The following is a 15466-nucleotide window of genomic DNA, read 5'->3' on the forward strand; positions in this document are numbered from 1 at the left end:
GTCAGAAATGGTGACCACAGGCTATGCAGTTTGGAAAACACCAGCCTAGATGTTTGCTTACAGAGAAAAGTCCAACAGAAATAGACAAATTTCACACCATAAAAGATGTTAAATAAATTACACTGATGGAAGACCACATAGTAGCTGGATTTGATTGGTATATTGTAGTTTAGGCCCAGCCAGTAACAACCAGGATTCCGCTCACTCCCACCCCACCACTGGTGGTTAGAGAGGAGAAAATTTATAAAAAACTCATGAATCAAGACAAGGACAGGGACAGGGAGGGATCACTCACCAATTATAGAATGGGTGAAACAGGCTTGGGAAAAAAAGTCAATTTAATTTATCGCCAATCAAATCAGAAGAGGAGAAAGAGAAAACAAAATCAAATTTTAAATACCTTCCACCTAGCCCTTCCTTCTTCCTGGGCCCTAACTACTTCAATCCTGATTTCTCTACCTCCTTCCCCTCAGCAGCACAGGGAGACAAGGGGTTTATGATCAGCTCACCATGTCTTTTCTGCTCCTTCCTCCTCGGTGTGAGTACTCCTCGCTCCAGTGTAGGATCCCTCTCACAGGAGAGAGTCCTTCACAAATCCCTGCATCATGAGGCCATCCCACCAGGTGAGGTGTCTCAGGAACAGACTGCTCCAGCCTGGGCTGCCCACAGTCACGGCTGCTTTGGGAGCAGCCACTTCCCCTGGCACGGGGTCCCTGGTGGCTGCACATCCAGATCTGTCCCACAGTGCTTCTCCACGGGCTTGCGGAGGGACAGCTGCCTCACCACCTCTCCTCCTTCCTCACTGACCTGGGTATCTCTTCTCCAGCATTGCTCTCACCTGCCCCTCTTCTCTTCTCTGCCCTGCAGGTCTTACAGCGATTCATTTTCCCTTTTTGAATACATTAATGGCAGAAAGACATCCACCTTTCCTATTTGACTTGGATTTGGCCAGAGGTGGGAATGAAACTGGCACTGGGGAAACTTCCAGCAGCTTCTCACAGGAGCTGCTGCCGTGCCCCTCTCCTGTCTCCCATCTCCCCTCGCCCCCCAAAATAACCCCAAGTCCTGCCACACTAGCCCTAAACACTGTGTTTCATTCATAGTAATAATAAAGTAATAGCTGAGCAGTGAATGGGCACAAATTGTCCTTACTGTATCATTCTGCAACGAATTAGCAAATATATGTTAAATGGTATTTAATCTATGTAAATGTGTGAGTTCAAACATCTTTCATATGAAAACCTTCACTTTTTTATTTCCCCCCTGGCAGTATCTTCCAGATAACAACTAATTTGGTTTTAGTCTTTGAGATAGCAGTTGGAAACTTTTAATTTAAATACTCCATTAGATTTGTCCATCAGTTTAGTGCTCCATGTGTATTGCTGTGGAAGGTGAAAAGATGAGATGGACTTTCAAGGTCTTGTTTAACCTACCTGCCTAATAAATCAGTGCTAAAATCTAATGTGTATCTGTGCATATTAGGTGAGCTCTCTCTTCTAATACATATGAGAATATGTATAAGAATGTCTATTCTGACATTTTTTAAAAAACAAGAAAACTTCAAAAAGTGAAAGTGTTCAGGAAACAAGAGAGAAAAAATGGTTAAAAAAAAGAAGCTGCTTTTGGTAGAAGAGCTGTTATGGAAAATATTTCAAACTCAACCATCTGCGTGTCCTACAGAAAAATGGAGAAAAGAGAAAAGGAACATAAATCAGGAAAGTAAAAACTTTACATCTTAGTAGAAACTTCTAGGGTCTAATTCCATGCCTAATGAAATCCACAGGTAAGGGCTGAAGGGTTTTGCTATGACTGAGTAGGGTACAGTAATCAGGTGGGTTTTTGGTATCATACTGCTAGTAATCCACTGCTCAATGCCATTTGCTTTTATATAAACAAATTCAGTAATTAACCAGTATGCAAAATGTCATTATGGGAGCCAGTTCATGGTTTCTTTTAAATACACAGCAACACAAAGTAATGAAAGGAATATTGCTGTCTCATGTCACGTAGCTTTGGGAAACAGTATTTTCTGTGAAACACAGGATGTTCAGGGAAAATGCAGTTCAGGGTCTGACCAATTGGGAAAAGTCACAGTGCATGCTTTGAGCAGAAAGCAAGGGCTGGTCTATTAAGATCATATTAAATGGCTCACAAACTTCCCATTTTCACAAAAATTGACAAAGCTTGCTTGTTGATTTATTATTCATATATAGTGTACTGCTTCCTCAAGAAGATTGTAAATACAATTTCTCTGGCCCAATCAGCTTCTCTGAATTCCTGATGAAGTGATAAGCATAACAGAATTCAAGAGGATTAAGGGATGAGGTGGAAAATGAAAGCTGAGCTGTGTTTCTGCATGTTGCCTTGCGTGAAGCAGCCACAGAGAGATAAGAACCAAGTAGTACGAAAAATATCTGCATAAACCCCCTTGTAATGGAAGCTTGGGGCTCCATCAAAACCCTCTTTCCATGGTCAATGACTCAGATTCTCAGTTATATAGATTTGGGAGGTTAATCCTTTCTTTAAAAATTCCTCCACACATTTATTTAGAGATCATATTGAAAAAGATACCAAAATCCTCTTCAGATTGGGTTATTTATTTACTGATATCTCTGGTATACTTATGACTATTACTTTTATAAGTGTTAACTCTCTGGTGTTAATGTAACTCTTGACTGAAAAAATTTAATAAATGTGTTGGAAGACGATTTAGCTGGGATGGAGAACAGACCCTTTGCTTCTCTATTCAGCTCTCTGTATGCTTACCGTGTGATTTTGTTACATTTTCTATATGCAGCTCTGTTTATCCATGTATAAAATGGGCACTATATATTTCAGAGGTTTGGCGAGACTAAATTATGCTGAACATTCATTTTCAGATGAAGTCCTGTCAAAATAACTGTAAACGCTTTTATCAAGTGGCTTTAATTGGCAGTGATCTGCTTGCTTGGTTTCATAACTGACTCTAGATGAAATCTGAGGCTCTATATTGTATTGTCATTATCGTATGGTTTGCAAAACCTGGAAAATGTCTGCAATTGATAATCTGAGAGGCAAGTGTTTGTGGAAAGGTATTTAATTCAAGAATTACAACCAGATTGTGTTAATTTTTCCATCAGAGTGTCACAACTGCAGGATGAAGTGTTTTTAAAGTATTGTTCTATTTTTAAGTTTACTGTGCCTCTGGCAAAACATAATTCTGAAGATTCCAGCAAATCTTCCCTTTTCTAACTCCAGCAATGCTATCATAGTTGATTACATGATACTGTTTTTAGTTATAGCTTGAATTAAGGGTGCATTTCAGGTTAAACAACTAAGGTTTAAATCTAGAAGGAAGAGACTGGATTGTAGGAGAGAGGAAGCCCTGGGCAGTGAGACTTAGCTGAGAAGCTTGCAACATCTTTAGAAAATGATTCTTCCGTGAAGCAGAATCTGGGGAATCTGTCTTGAGTATACATCCTCCACAGGTTTCACTGCAGTCCAACATCCAATTTACTTTGAAAGTGCTGGTAACAAGGAGGTAACAACATGCTGATAGAAAACTGATCTCTTATTACCACTGTCCTGTGGCAGAGATATCTCTATGAATAAACCTTCTGCAGGATTTGGAGACATTACTAGGATCATAATCCGTGAGTGATGGATGAGTGCTTACTCTCTACTGAGTGCTTAATCTCTATATCTGAGATCATTGGTGACTTCTGTTTCGTTGGTAACTGTGTGTTAGTGTTTTGTTACCAGTGAGCAGCATAAAAGGATATAAAAATTGAAAGAAACATCTGTACTGATATTTAATTTACAGTAGATAAAGACTATTGCAAATTATTTCTCAGACTTGTAAATTACTTCCTCACAGAACTTGCAGCCTCAGCTGATACTCTGGCATCTCTCTTCTGTGGTCAAATAGCCTTTATAATAAAGCTAATATCATAATTTCCATCAGCTTCATTGGTGGAGGATAAAATGTTTTTCCTGTTTTTTTTTTTTTTTTTTATTCGTACCAGTATAAAAAACGACTAGGAAATTTGACTGGTGAAATGTTGAGGAAGATTAAGCCTTTTACAGTATTTGTAGAAGAGGAGGAGCTTTACTGTAATAATTTCCTGACAAATAGGGGACGTCCAGTACTTTTTCAGAATATACTCAGCATCACGCAGGGAGTGCATGTTAAATAAGGACCTTGGCTTTTGGGCTCAGCACAATTTATAGAAATCAACAAGTCAATTTTCACGTTTAAGCAAGCACAGTTCCTAAGGAGGGAAACCAAGGTGGCAGCTCTTGATTTACACTCAGAGAAGGGAACTATTTTTCTCAATGAATAAACCAGTCTTGCCACTCTGCAAAAGAGCGGGAACATTTTAGGACTGTACCTGACTAACTTTAGTGCATACCATGCTATTCTTTTAGCTTAGTGAAGAGTTAGAGTTCTTCTAGACATCTTAATAAGACCCAGTTCAATGATGTAAAACATTTGCTGAAAGTTACATCAATTCTAGTACACTTCAGTAGAAACAAAACTAGGCACATGCTGAGAACTTTGCCTAAGGAAAGCAACATGTCAGAAACTTAAAAAGGGAGAATTTTACATAATCATATAAAGTGTTTTACACTGCCTTTTTATACTGTTTAATATATGGAATTTTGAGAAGAGTGGGGTACCTGAGGACCATGCTTTAGGCCAAATTCAGATATACAAAGCCTCTTTGATCTCAGGGAAAAATGCAAATCTGTCATTAGATTCATATTAATTCCTGACATGACTAAATATACACCTACCAGATGTAAAATTATACTAATATACTGCTCACTCTCTTTACTATTTGCTGCAGGTCAGTTGTAATGCTTTCTTATTTGTTCATACAAAAAAGCTAAAGATGAGATAACAGACACTTTTCCTGATGAAGCATTACTGCTTTTATGCTGGTGCTCTTCAGTGAACAGTAGAAAAAAGGGTAAGAACTGAGCAATTGTACTTCGGAAGGGAGCTGCCCACGAAGCTCTGTTTTTGTTATAACACGAGTAGAGCTCACAGAAAGATTTGAGAACTACAATTTAGCCAGGAAAAACATTGTTAGTAGATGTGTCCTTCATATTTTGAGTGTAGCTTGACAAAGACACTCTCATTAGTTGGATAATGCTGGTGGGGATGATTATTTTTCTCAAAGCCAGGTCCTTATTTGATCTTCATCACAAAGAACTCTCCTGTATTTGTTGACCAGAGCTGGCAGGACTTCATCTTCTAAAAAATTAGGTGCCAGAGACAGCTCACTACGGGGAAGAAAACACTTTACAGCTTCCAGGAACCAAAAGCCTCCATTTGATCCAGCCAGGCATAATTTGGTGGAAAAAGCCTTTTACAACATTTTTGAGAAATTTGTGTCCTCTGCCAGCCAGAACATGGAATTGCAAAACTAATCCTTGATTCATAGCTTTTCAGCTCTTAAGAGACTGAGAAAGCTCTGGTTAGAGTTTGGAATATATTTTGGTTTTGTTTCTTTTTCATCAAACACAACTCCAGGCTTGGGTTAGGGGTGCAGAGTGTTTAATGAGCCAGATTGCAGAATGATGGTCAGGAAATACTAAGGGTGCCTCTTTTCTTCTCTATATATGTAAACTAGAAGGAAATTCCTTAAACCTTTACAATTATTTTACTTCAACACTATGAAAGGAGAAATATTTTCCCGAGGAGATTCTGATAACTTGAACATGGGTGAAAATTTGAAGGTGAACATCAGTGATGTCCCTTTAATGCAACCAAAACTTCAGTAGATGAGGCAGCTTAAGGCATAAGAATGAAACCTCTGTCAAAACAGCCATCACCATGGTGTGGGATCTGAGTGCCATGTAATCTGCTTGCTGGCACCAAAACAGAGGAAGCTTTAGCAATCACTGCTACTGACATGGCACTGGCTCCCAGACATAGACCATACTTGTCACCGATTTTTTTTGCAATTTACCTGGGCTGATCTGCTGTCTTGGTTTTTTTCTTGATTGATATTTTTTCATAGGACACTTATTTTTAAAGAACAGATAGCTTTTCTCACAAGACATGGTTTAAAACCAAGATTTTAACCTGCTCTCTTAATGAAATTTTAGTACTGGGTGTGGATAAAATGTCCATAGTTGTTGTTGGGTTTTGTTTGGTTGGTTGGTTTGTTTTTTTTTTTTAATTTACTCTGTTATTTTGGAACTCCTACTATTCTTTTTCATTTGAACATTACCCTTACACATGCAACAAATCCTTTGTATTTCATAGTTATCTGTTGAGTTTGGTGATTCCTGTTTAAAGAGAAGTTAAGTTTGGGAGGCATCTTAAAATTTATGTATTAATGATGTTTCAAGTCTTCTCCTGGACTTCATGGTTACCATTGTATTGTCTTAAAAAACTGTAGATATTCTTTTGAGGGGAAGGCATCTGCAGAAGCAGTATGCATATATGGATTAACTTTTGCCTCATTTGTTACAGTTGCATATGGCCTGAGTGCTCTAAGTTTTATTTGCATATCATTACATATTAGAATAACCACCTAGAAATATGGTATAACAAAGCAAATTAAATTAAGAGTCAATGCATTAAGCCCGATGATTATGTTCAATAGCAATGACTTCAATGTCCTATCAATTATCTTTCAAGGTCCCCACAAAATCTATAGTGTTTTGTGCTTTCCTGCAGCATGGCTTACCTCTGTATGAATTTAAATGAGCTCAAGTACTGGATTCTGAGATAAAATATGTAAATTCCATTTGAATATCTATCTAATGACAAAATATGAAATTGTGTTTCAAAATTAGACCATTACACTGATTTTTACTGAAATGAATAATACGTAATTCATATTACTAAGTTGCATCATGCTAATGAAGCTATTGTGAAGGTGTTTTCCCTCTGTGTTTATGCAGCATCTACCACAAATTAATCTATTCCCTAGGTGTTATATTCACACAGTGAATAAATATGAAGCATAAAATTGTTTAGAATTAAGTTTATGTAATGTATGTGTAATTGCTTGTCCTTGCAGCCTTTAAGAGACCTGACTGTGACTGTGGAAGTATTACCTATAAAAATGAGCAATCATGGCTTATTGAAAATGGTGCTTAAATCTGTACTGTTCAGGCTGTCATGATTCAGAGAAAGTGAGTGTCCTGATGTTCTGCACTCACACACATCAGACACTGATGTCAATCCAACATTTTGAGAAAACAATATTTTTGATCTTGTTTGAAAACATGTTGGCTGTTTCAAAGTTGCCTGTGTTGCTAATCCTGTACTCATATATGTTTTATATACTTATATATGTTTAATGGCCCATGAGAAAGAAGATTAAATTACCTGAAATGGAAAAAAAAGTTCTCTCTGCCATTGTCACTGTATGTGCAGACTGCATATACATTCCTTGAATTATTTTTCATTTTTTAGGAAAAAAAAAATGCACGTTAAAGATGTCAGCTAAAAGCTATTGCAACTTCAACTGAACTCAAAGGACCTGTGCAGAGAATAAGCCTCTTTGGTCTAAGTTCTATGATTCAAAGGAAAAAAAGTAGGACAAAAAGGAAAAAAAAAAAAAAAAAAAAAAAAAAAAGTAGGATCTCTTACTCAGAGTTATTTAAGATTATTTTTTGCTTCATATGAAAACAAAACACTTAAATTGACCTCTCAAGAACACTTATAACTACCTAATGTTCATATTATGAGCAAGGTGATGATTATAAACCTTATGGGGTGGCACAGAATACATGACCCATATCACCTCAAATGATAAATCTGTACCATCATCTTAATTTATGTTATCTTCATAGCATACATAGGCCTTCACTGCTGATCTCTCTGTATATAGCCACATGGAAACTGGTGTCCCACCACAGGGAGCTTCTCATGAGACACCAGCTTGATGCAGAAGCATGTGGGGAGCACAAATAGCAAGTGATGCACATTAATTAAAATGGGCAGACTCAGATGATAAGAAGAAGTTTTGTGGGGAAACAAATTTAATTAGACTTAACAGTCTCAGTATGTTCAGTGGGCAAAACTAATGCTATAAATAGAGACATACTCACATACTTCTGTTTTTGTGTATGTGTTCAGCTGTTAAGTGCACTTACATACAAAAAAAAGCACAGTTTTGTGTGTTTTTTCTAATAATACTTTTTTCCTGTGGGAAAAGATATAATCATACTACCTCTGATATGACGGAGTCAGAGAAATGAATTGTGTCTCATCAGATTCTGCAACACTAACTTTCATATTTTGTGAGCTATACAGCAAATATCAGTACAATATAGACATATTAAATTGCCACCTGATGACTGGACATGTTACATTTTCATATAGTGTTATTATAAACAAAATTTTCAGTGACTGATAAACTCTGCACTGATTTATGTTCTGTGTAACCCTTTTGCAGTTAACATGCCAGATTAATTTCTGGTGCAATTCCACTGGAATCAGAATGCTAATGTCAGTTTAGCTACACTAGTGATGAACTAAATCCAGTAGGATTACACTAAGTGGATAAGATTATTGTAATAAATACCCACTTGTTCAGTATGTCATCCTTTTTAAAAATCAAATGAAAATTTGATTCTGCAGTTGTTCTCCTTACATACAGGAGAATCATCAAAGATGTCTAACAGGAGTGCTATTGTGAATAAGAATAGCAGCTTGGAGCCTGATTTTAGGAAAAATAGTAGGTTTGTGCTGCACCCCAGATTCAGGAACTTCATAAAAGCATACTTGACAGAAAAGTTAAAGAAATAATAATATAATAACAATGTCTCTAAGAAGACTAAGATTTCCATCTGAAGACACTCATAGTTAATAATATTCATATGGGTGTTGCACACTGATAACTTAAGAGTACTTGCCAAAAATAAATTAATTGAAATTGCTATTAGCAATATAAAGAATAAAGGATGACATTCTAAGTCTACCTGCTGTAGTTTATGGATATTTCTAGATTCAAAAAGATAGCACTCATTCAAAATAGCTTTTCAGTCTCTCCCTTCTCACTTCACTTCTACCTATCTCTGTTTAATACAAATCTCTTCCTTAATTTTACTTTCCTTCCTTGAAATAGCATCTATGCTGATTTTAAATTTTTCAAGGCCTTTTGGGGGGTCAGCTTTCTTGTTTTAACAATCCCCTCTCTGAAGTGTAAATGCCACCACACTTGTTTCAACATGATACTTCTGTCCAAAGTAGGAAAATCCTTTCTTATATTGTGACAAGTTTCCTCAATTTTAGAGTCTGGCTGCAAATGAAACCAACCAGATGGTCCTCACTGATCTGTATTGTCTGTAAGAAATCTCAGTGCTTTTATGTCAGGGCACAGATTTGTCGCATCTAACAGTGGTAGAGAAGAGAAACAGCTCTTTTGTGTGTTTGATGTTTCTGGTTCAGATGTCTGGCAGGATGCACAGTCCAAGAATGGCAGTCCTCCAAGTCTGATATGATGATGGGGATGACTGGTGAAGGGAGATGAACTGAGGAGGAAGCACGGAAGTTTTGTTAAAATGTTATTTTCATAAGAAACTCAGCCAGACTTGGAAAGAAACCCAAAACAAAACACCAAATGATCTGTCAACTGTTTTGTCAAGACCCCAGGCTAGGATGAGACTGATAAGTGGAAAAGGCTGCATGCCTAGTGACCAAATGTTCTTCAGCATGACCATCCTTGTCCAAAAGAGAGTGGACTTGAAAGACTTTGAACAGAATGTTGAGTTTTGCTTTGTCAAACAAATTAGGAAATATGATACCATAATACAAGAGCATGTTGAACAGACAATTTAAAAAAAAAAAAGAGTTATCTGTAGAAGAATAAAATACTGGCATGTGACAAAAAGGTGAAATTGGGCTTTAGATAGGAGGAATTTTGAGGTAGTTAAGTTTTTCATGCCATGTCTTTTTCAGGTATGATGGTTTCTCATGGAGACTGAAAAAGCACTTTCCCTAAAAGCCTGTATGCTCAGCAAGTGTACTGTAGAAATATTTCTGCATGGTAGACCAGTTTAATGTTCTTATCTAAGCACCTGTTTATTGACCACTACTGAGATACAAGCAGAAGGTGAATGTTTTATCCAAAGCTGCATGGCCTCTTCTGTGTTCTTATGCCTTCAGTTGTCACTTTTCTACACACTACAAATATAGAGGTTAAATTTCATTTGAAAGAATGAGGATTCCTTGTTCATGATCTGTTAATTAAAACATGAAGTTGTTTTTGTGGTTACCTTTTATTCCAGCTTTTCAGTACTTGAAGAGAGCCTAAAGAAAGATGGAAACAAACTTCTTAAGCCATGTTGCAACAGGTCAAGGGGCAATGGTTCTAAACTAAAAGAGGGTGGATTGAGAATAGATATATAGATATAAGTAATAATTTTTTTTTTACAGTGAGGATGGTGGAACACTGGCACATGTTGTCCAGAGAAGTGGCAGACATCCCATCCTTGGAAACATTCATGGTCAGGTTGCACAGCACTTTGAGCAACCTGGTCTAGTTGAAGATACCCCTGTTCACTTCAGGGGAGGTTGAACTAGCTGACTTTAAAGGTCCCTTCCAATCCAAACTATTCTATGATCCTTAAAAATCTTGCCAAGATTCTGCTACATATCTCCTTGATTTATAAAGGAATAACATTCAGGAAATTACCTTATTTCAGTGCATGGGGCCTGTATGACTGTTACTATGTTTAAGGGTTAATACCAATCCTAGAAATAAGTCCCACAGTCCACAAAGGACAACAAGCTCCTGAAGTATGACTATATTGATGACCACAGTCCTTGCAAGGATGTGTTCTGGAGAATGGTGGGTTTTTTATACATTCCATAATAGAAAGGTAAGAAAATCTCAATTATTTTAATTGCTAGGGAAAGTGTTATAAATGATACATAAAATTTTAGATCCTCTATTAAAGGATAAAATGAAGTTATAAGAATGACTGGCAGGAAGGTAGAAGACATTTGTACAATAGGGACACAGAGATTTTAATGTAATAAAGGAAATCTTCTTAGTTTTCACATTCTGAGTGTTCTCCAGATGTGCATTCACATTTCTTTCTCAGGCACTATGTGCCAACTGAGAGAATATTCTTGATCATGAATGGATGAACATGATGACAGAATGGATGACAAAGCAGAAAGTCAGTACAGTAAGAAAGAAAAAAAAAAAAAGCAAAAAAAAAGCTAGCACATTTATTAAGGTTAAACACCTGTGAGTGCCATGAAAGGCTGCTGGGGAGCAGGCAAGGCCTTCTTTCCTCCCTCTCCTCAGTCTATTTCCTCTGTTTTCATGTGTATGTTTTCTTTGGTACATTTTTAACAACTAGTAACAAAGTTACATAAACACTTTTTGCTTCAGGTTGATATCTAACCAAGATTTCCTATTCTTTTTGTCCAATTGGTTTTCAAACTACCATATTATTTCTGAGCACATCATAGAAAATTCTAGCAAGCCCTTTTTTTATAGATCTCTAAGATGTGTTCAACACTGTTAACCACACTGGCTCACCACTATCACAAAAAGTCTTTTCCTTGAAATTAAAAAATGGCATTTCTACAGTTTATCTTTAGCAACAACCCTGGTGCTGCATTCGCCATACCATTGTCAAAGAACCCATATTTGTGGTGGTGACACCAGCCACAGAGTCAAGTATTAATGGTCTGGGCAATTATTCATTCCAATGTCTTTCCCTGCAACTGGAAAAACAGAAGAAAATATGCCCTGTGCACCAGAATCTCACACCACTCTTCCCAAGGCCCTATAGTCTCTTTTAATTGCTCAAGAACTGCCAGTCATTACTACATCTCCTCGTACATGAAAGATCAGTAAGGGGTAGCAGTCTGAGGATCACGGCAAGTTAGGAAGATTCCTGGTGGCATCCCTAACCCAGGCTCCAGGTCAACAGCAATACCTCCTCATGAGAGGGGTCTGCCTGATGCATTGGCCCCTCTGTTCCCCTCAGAAGGGCATCACCTGACTATAACCCTTCTTTTTTGACTTGAAGCTGATGTTGTGGTAGGGGTGGTAAGCTTTCTTGAGTGTGGACATACTTGTAGTGTAGGTTGTCCATTGTGTCCATCATCCATGTCTTCATTTGGTTGGTCTTTCCCAACCAGAACCTCATTGCTCTTTTTTAGTGGCGCCTGGGGTGTGAGGTGGGTAAGGAAGGAGCTTGTCTGCTGCCTTGACCGTGGCGTAGCCTCCATTCGCTCCCCTCACCCCTGTTACTGCCTCTGGTCTGACAGGGGCAGGACGCAGGGGCCTCTGACCCCGAGCGCTCAGATGGGTGCCTCATTTCTGACTCAGGGAGGGCAGAGCCCGGCTCCACCAGTTTGTCTCCCGTTCAGCCTCCCTGATCCTCCTCACCCCTTCCGCCCCCTCTCGCAGTTCTGCAGCCCGGCAGAGGAAGGAGATCGCCACCCGCTCACACAGCGGTCGCCGGAGCCGCCCCTCGCTGCCAGGCTCAGGCTCTCACACTCCAGCTCACACGGCTCCAGCTTCCCAGGGAGCAGCTCTGGCAACTGCTGAGCGCAGAACCTTCTGCCGGGGGGCGGCCATGGTTCATCTCTGTCCCGGTGGCGCGGCCGCCCGATGGGATTCACTTCTCCCTCTGACAGAGCCGCCCTCCCGCCCACCTGCGCTTCCCCCGCCCGCCCTGCTGGCACCGTTCCAGCTCCAGCCCGGGCCGCTGCTGCTCTCGGGTCCGGCTTCCTGGTTCTGCCTCACACCTGAGAGGTGCCGGCTCCTGCCGGGTCTCTGCTTTCTCCCCTGGGCTTCCCTGGCTCCGCGAACCCCCTGTTGGTTTCCAAAACCAACGGCAGGTCACAGAGCTCACCGGTGCCGGTGTCGCTGCCTCGTAGTTCGTGGTCTGAGATAAGGTAAAGCAAGCATGTTTTGGCCTTCATTAGTCACAATTAGTGTTTTGCTCACAAAAGAAAGGGTGCGAAGGAGTATCTTGACTTCCCATGTTGCTGATTTGAAGAGCATGGTCGTGGAAGTTGGAAGTGCCAGTGGAAGTTCACTGGAGTGACTTAACATTGGTCTGTGCTGTTGCTTTTCCAGAAGACTTGAGCCTTTTATTAGCTTTTCAGAACATTTAGTGCACATGCCCTCACTTTGACTTGGACTGCTGCTCTCCATGTCTCAAGTTCACCAGCTTGGCTGAATTGCTTTTTGGTCATAAATAAGAACAGAGCATATTCCCTATGCAGAATACTTGGTAACTCTTTAAATTATTTTCCCCCATATACTTAGGTAAAACTGTGCTGAGCACAAATGTGCTATAATATAATGGGAATATTTTATTAACAACGAAATGAGAACTGTATTTTCAAATGAACTGGAAGAGAATCATTCCCAGACCATTGTGAATGATCCAAGGAGGTGATAATAAAACATGTTTAGATGCCTTTAAGGCACAGGCTGCTTCAATGCGGTAGCAAAAGTTTTTATGCTTGTTTGAGTTATGTTTTTCTAAGTTTTACAGGTGGCCTCAGCTACAGCCATGTTAGAGAGATACTTTAGCATATATTAATTCTCTTAGGACTGGGTCATCCATAAAAATACTTCTTATATTAGTAGATTGGGGGATCTGTTAATTTAAAAGTTATACATCAGTGGTATTAGTAATGGTTTACAGTGTTGTTCCATGGAAAATTTTTCAGGGAAGAGAAAATATATTTTAAGAATACTTTGTGTATTGGCAGACTGATATACACATTCTTCATAGTATTTTGTGAAGGAGTGAGGTCAGAGTCTTCACTTGTGCAATTCAGGCAAATTTACACTCTTGGTGAATTTATTCTTAAATTATAGTCAGAATGTTCAGCGTTGACCTATTGGGACCAGATAATTTGAGAGTTATTATTTTATTCCTCTGCTCTTAGCTTCTGAGTGGGAAGAAATTAGTGTCATTGTATCTTTGTTGCAATAGATGAGTAGGAAGGTTCATCTGTGGCTTCTTGTGGACTAGAATTTACTGAATACTTCATTTTATGAAAAGTTTTTGTTTTCACCTGCATTTCCTGAGCTATTTTAACCTGCTACCTGAGGTCATTTCAATTATTTCTGACAAATGACTTATGGCAATGAAATGAATTGAATTTCTTTTTTTATAAGTAATTACAATGCAAATTGTAAGTGTTATGCCCAGTTTTCTGGAAACTAATTGGTCAGAGCTTTCTTTTTTCTTTAAATACTTCTTGCAGGAAAGATACAAGTGATTATATAGAAATGAAAATTCAATCAATAACAGAAAATTACATTTGAAAAGAAACTTTGTTCCATGCAGCACCGAGTATTAGTAGTGACAATGCATGTTTTCAGCAGGCCAAAAAGGGAAAACAAAATGAATCTTTAAATGAACACTTTATAATCTAACAAAAGGAGAGATCTGAGTTTGGATTAGATATGTGCTAAAAAGCTCCTATTTGTATCCAAATATGCTGAAATTATTCATATATCCTGGGCCTGGAAATTCAAATGAAAATTTTTTGGTTTAGCATTTTAGCATTTAGCATTTCCATTGTGCATCCTGGTTGAATCAAAATAAAAGAAAGGATGAGGGTGGTGGTGGTGGGGAAGACAATGTCAGTTGTGTTTGCAGAGTTTGTTTTTTTTTTTAAAGATGCAACTACCTTCCTAAAATACAGCATTTAAAAAAAATTGGTTGTCCTAAACATCATCAGAGAACATTGGCTTACTAGAACCTCTGGCAGAAGAGCATTGCAAGTAAACTGCAGTGTGTTATCTGCAGCACACAGGGGTCTCTTTGAAATGTGTCTTACTGAAAATCAGGTCAGGTTGTAGTGTCCAAAAATCACAGCTTCTGGTACTTTGGCCATGGAAACAAAGACATTGGTGTGTATTAAATAGGCTTCCATAAGTGTGATATGTAAGATGGTAATGTGAAATATTTAGTTATTGCCAGCAGAGCCTATGTTAGTTGCCAAAGAGGAGGTAGTTTATGTTTATGTTTTTATCTATGTCCTGTTACCATTTAATAGGTACATACTGTTGTGAAGTAAAGGAAACACTAATAGAGGCCAGACTGACTTCTTTGTTCAAGCTAATCAGCTTTTTCATAGAAGTGTAAAGGAGAGAACTAAACCTGAGGTACAAAGAAAAGTTAACTGGAAAACAGCCCTTAAGCAGTGCAGTGACACTTCTTTTCTCAGAAGTGGTATTTAGAGATACACATCTCTAAATTCCAAGTTTGGGCTAAGGGAAGTGATGAGAGCAGTTTATCTCCTGACTGTCTTGGAAACCTGAGGATTTACCTGGCAGAAATGCCAGGTGAAGTGAAAGCAAGATAGGGTCACAGCAGATTGATGCTAGTGAAAGCGAGCCTGTGCTGATATAAAAAACTGCATCTTAATTTAGGGCAGGATATTCATCCTTAATCTATCTACCATGGAGATAGAAGTGTTCACGTTGTGTGTCAAGTTGCAGAAATTCTTCCTAATGGCCTGCAT

Source organism: Heliangelus exortis, chromosome 5 (assembly GCF_036169615.1).
Source record: "Heliangelus exortis chromosome 5, bHelExo1.hap1, whole genome shotgun sequence".
NCBI classification, from domain to species: domain Eukaryota; kingdom Metazoa; phylum Chordata; class Aves; order Apodiformes; family Trochilidae; genus Heliangelus; species Heliangelus exortis.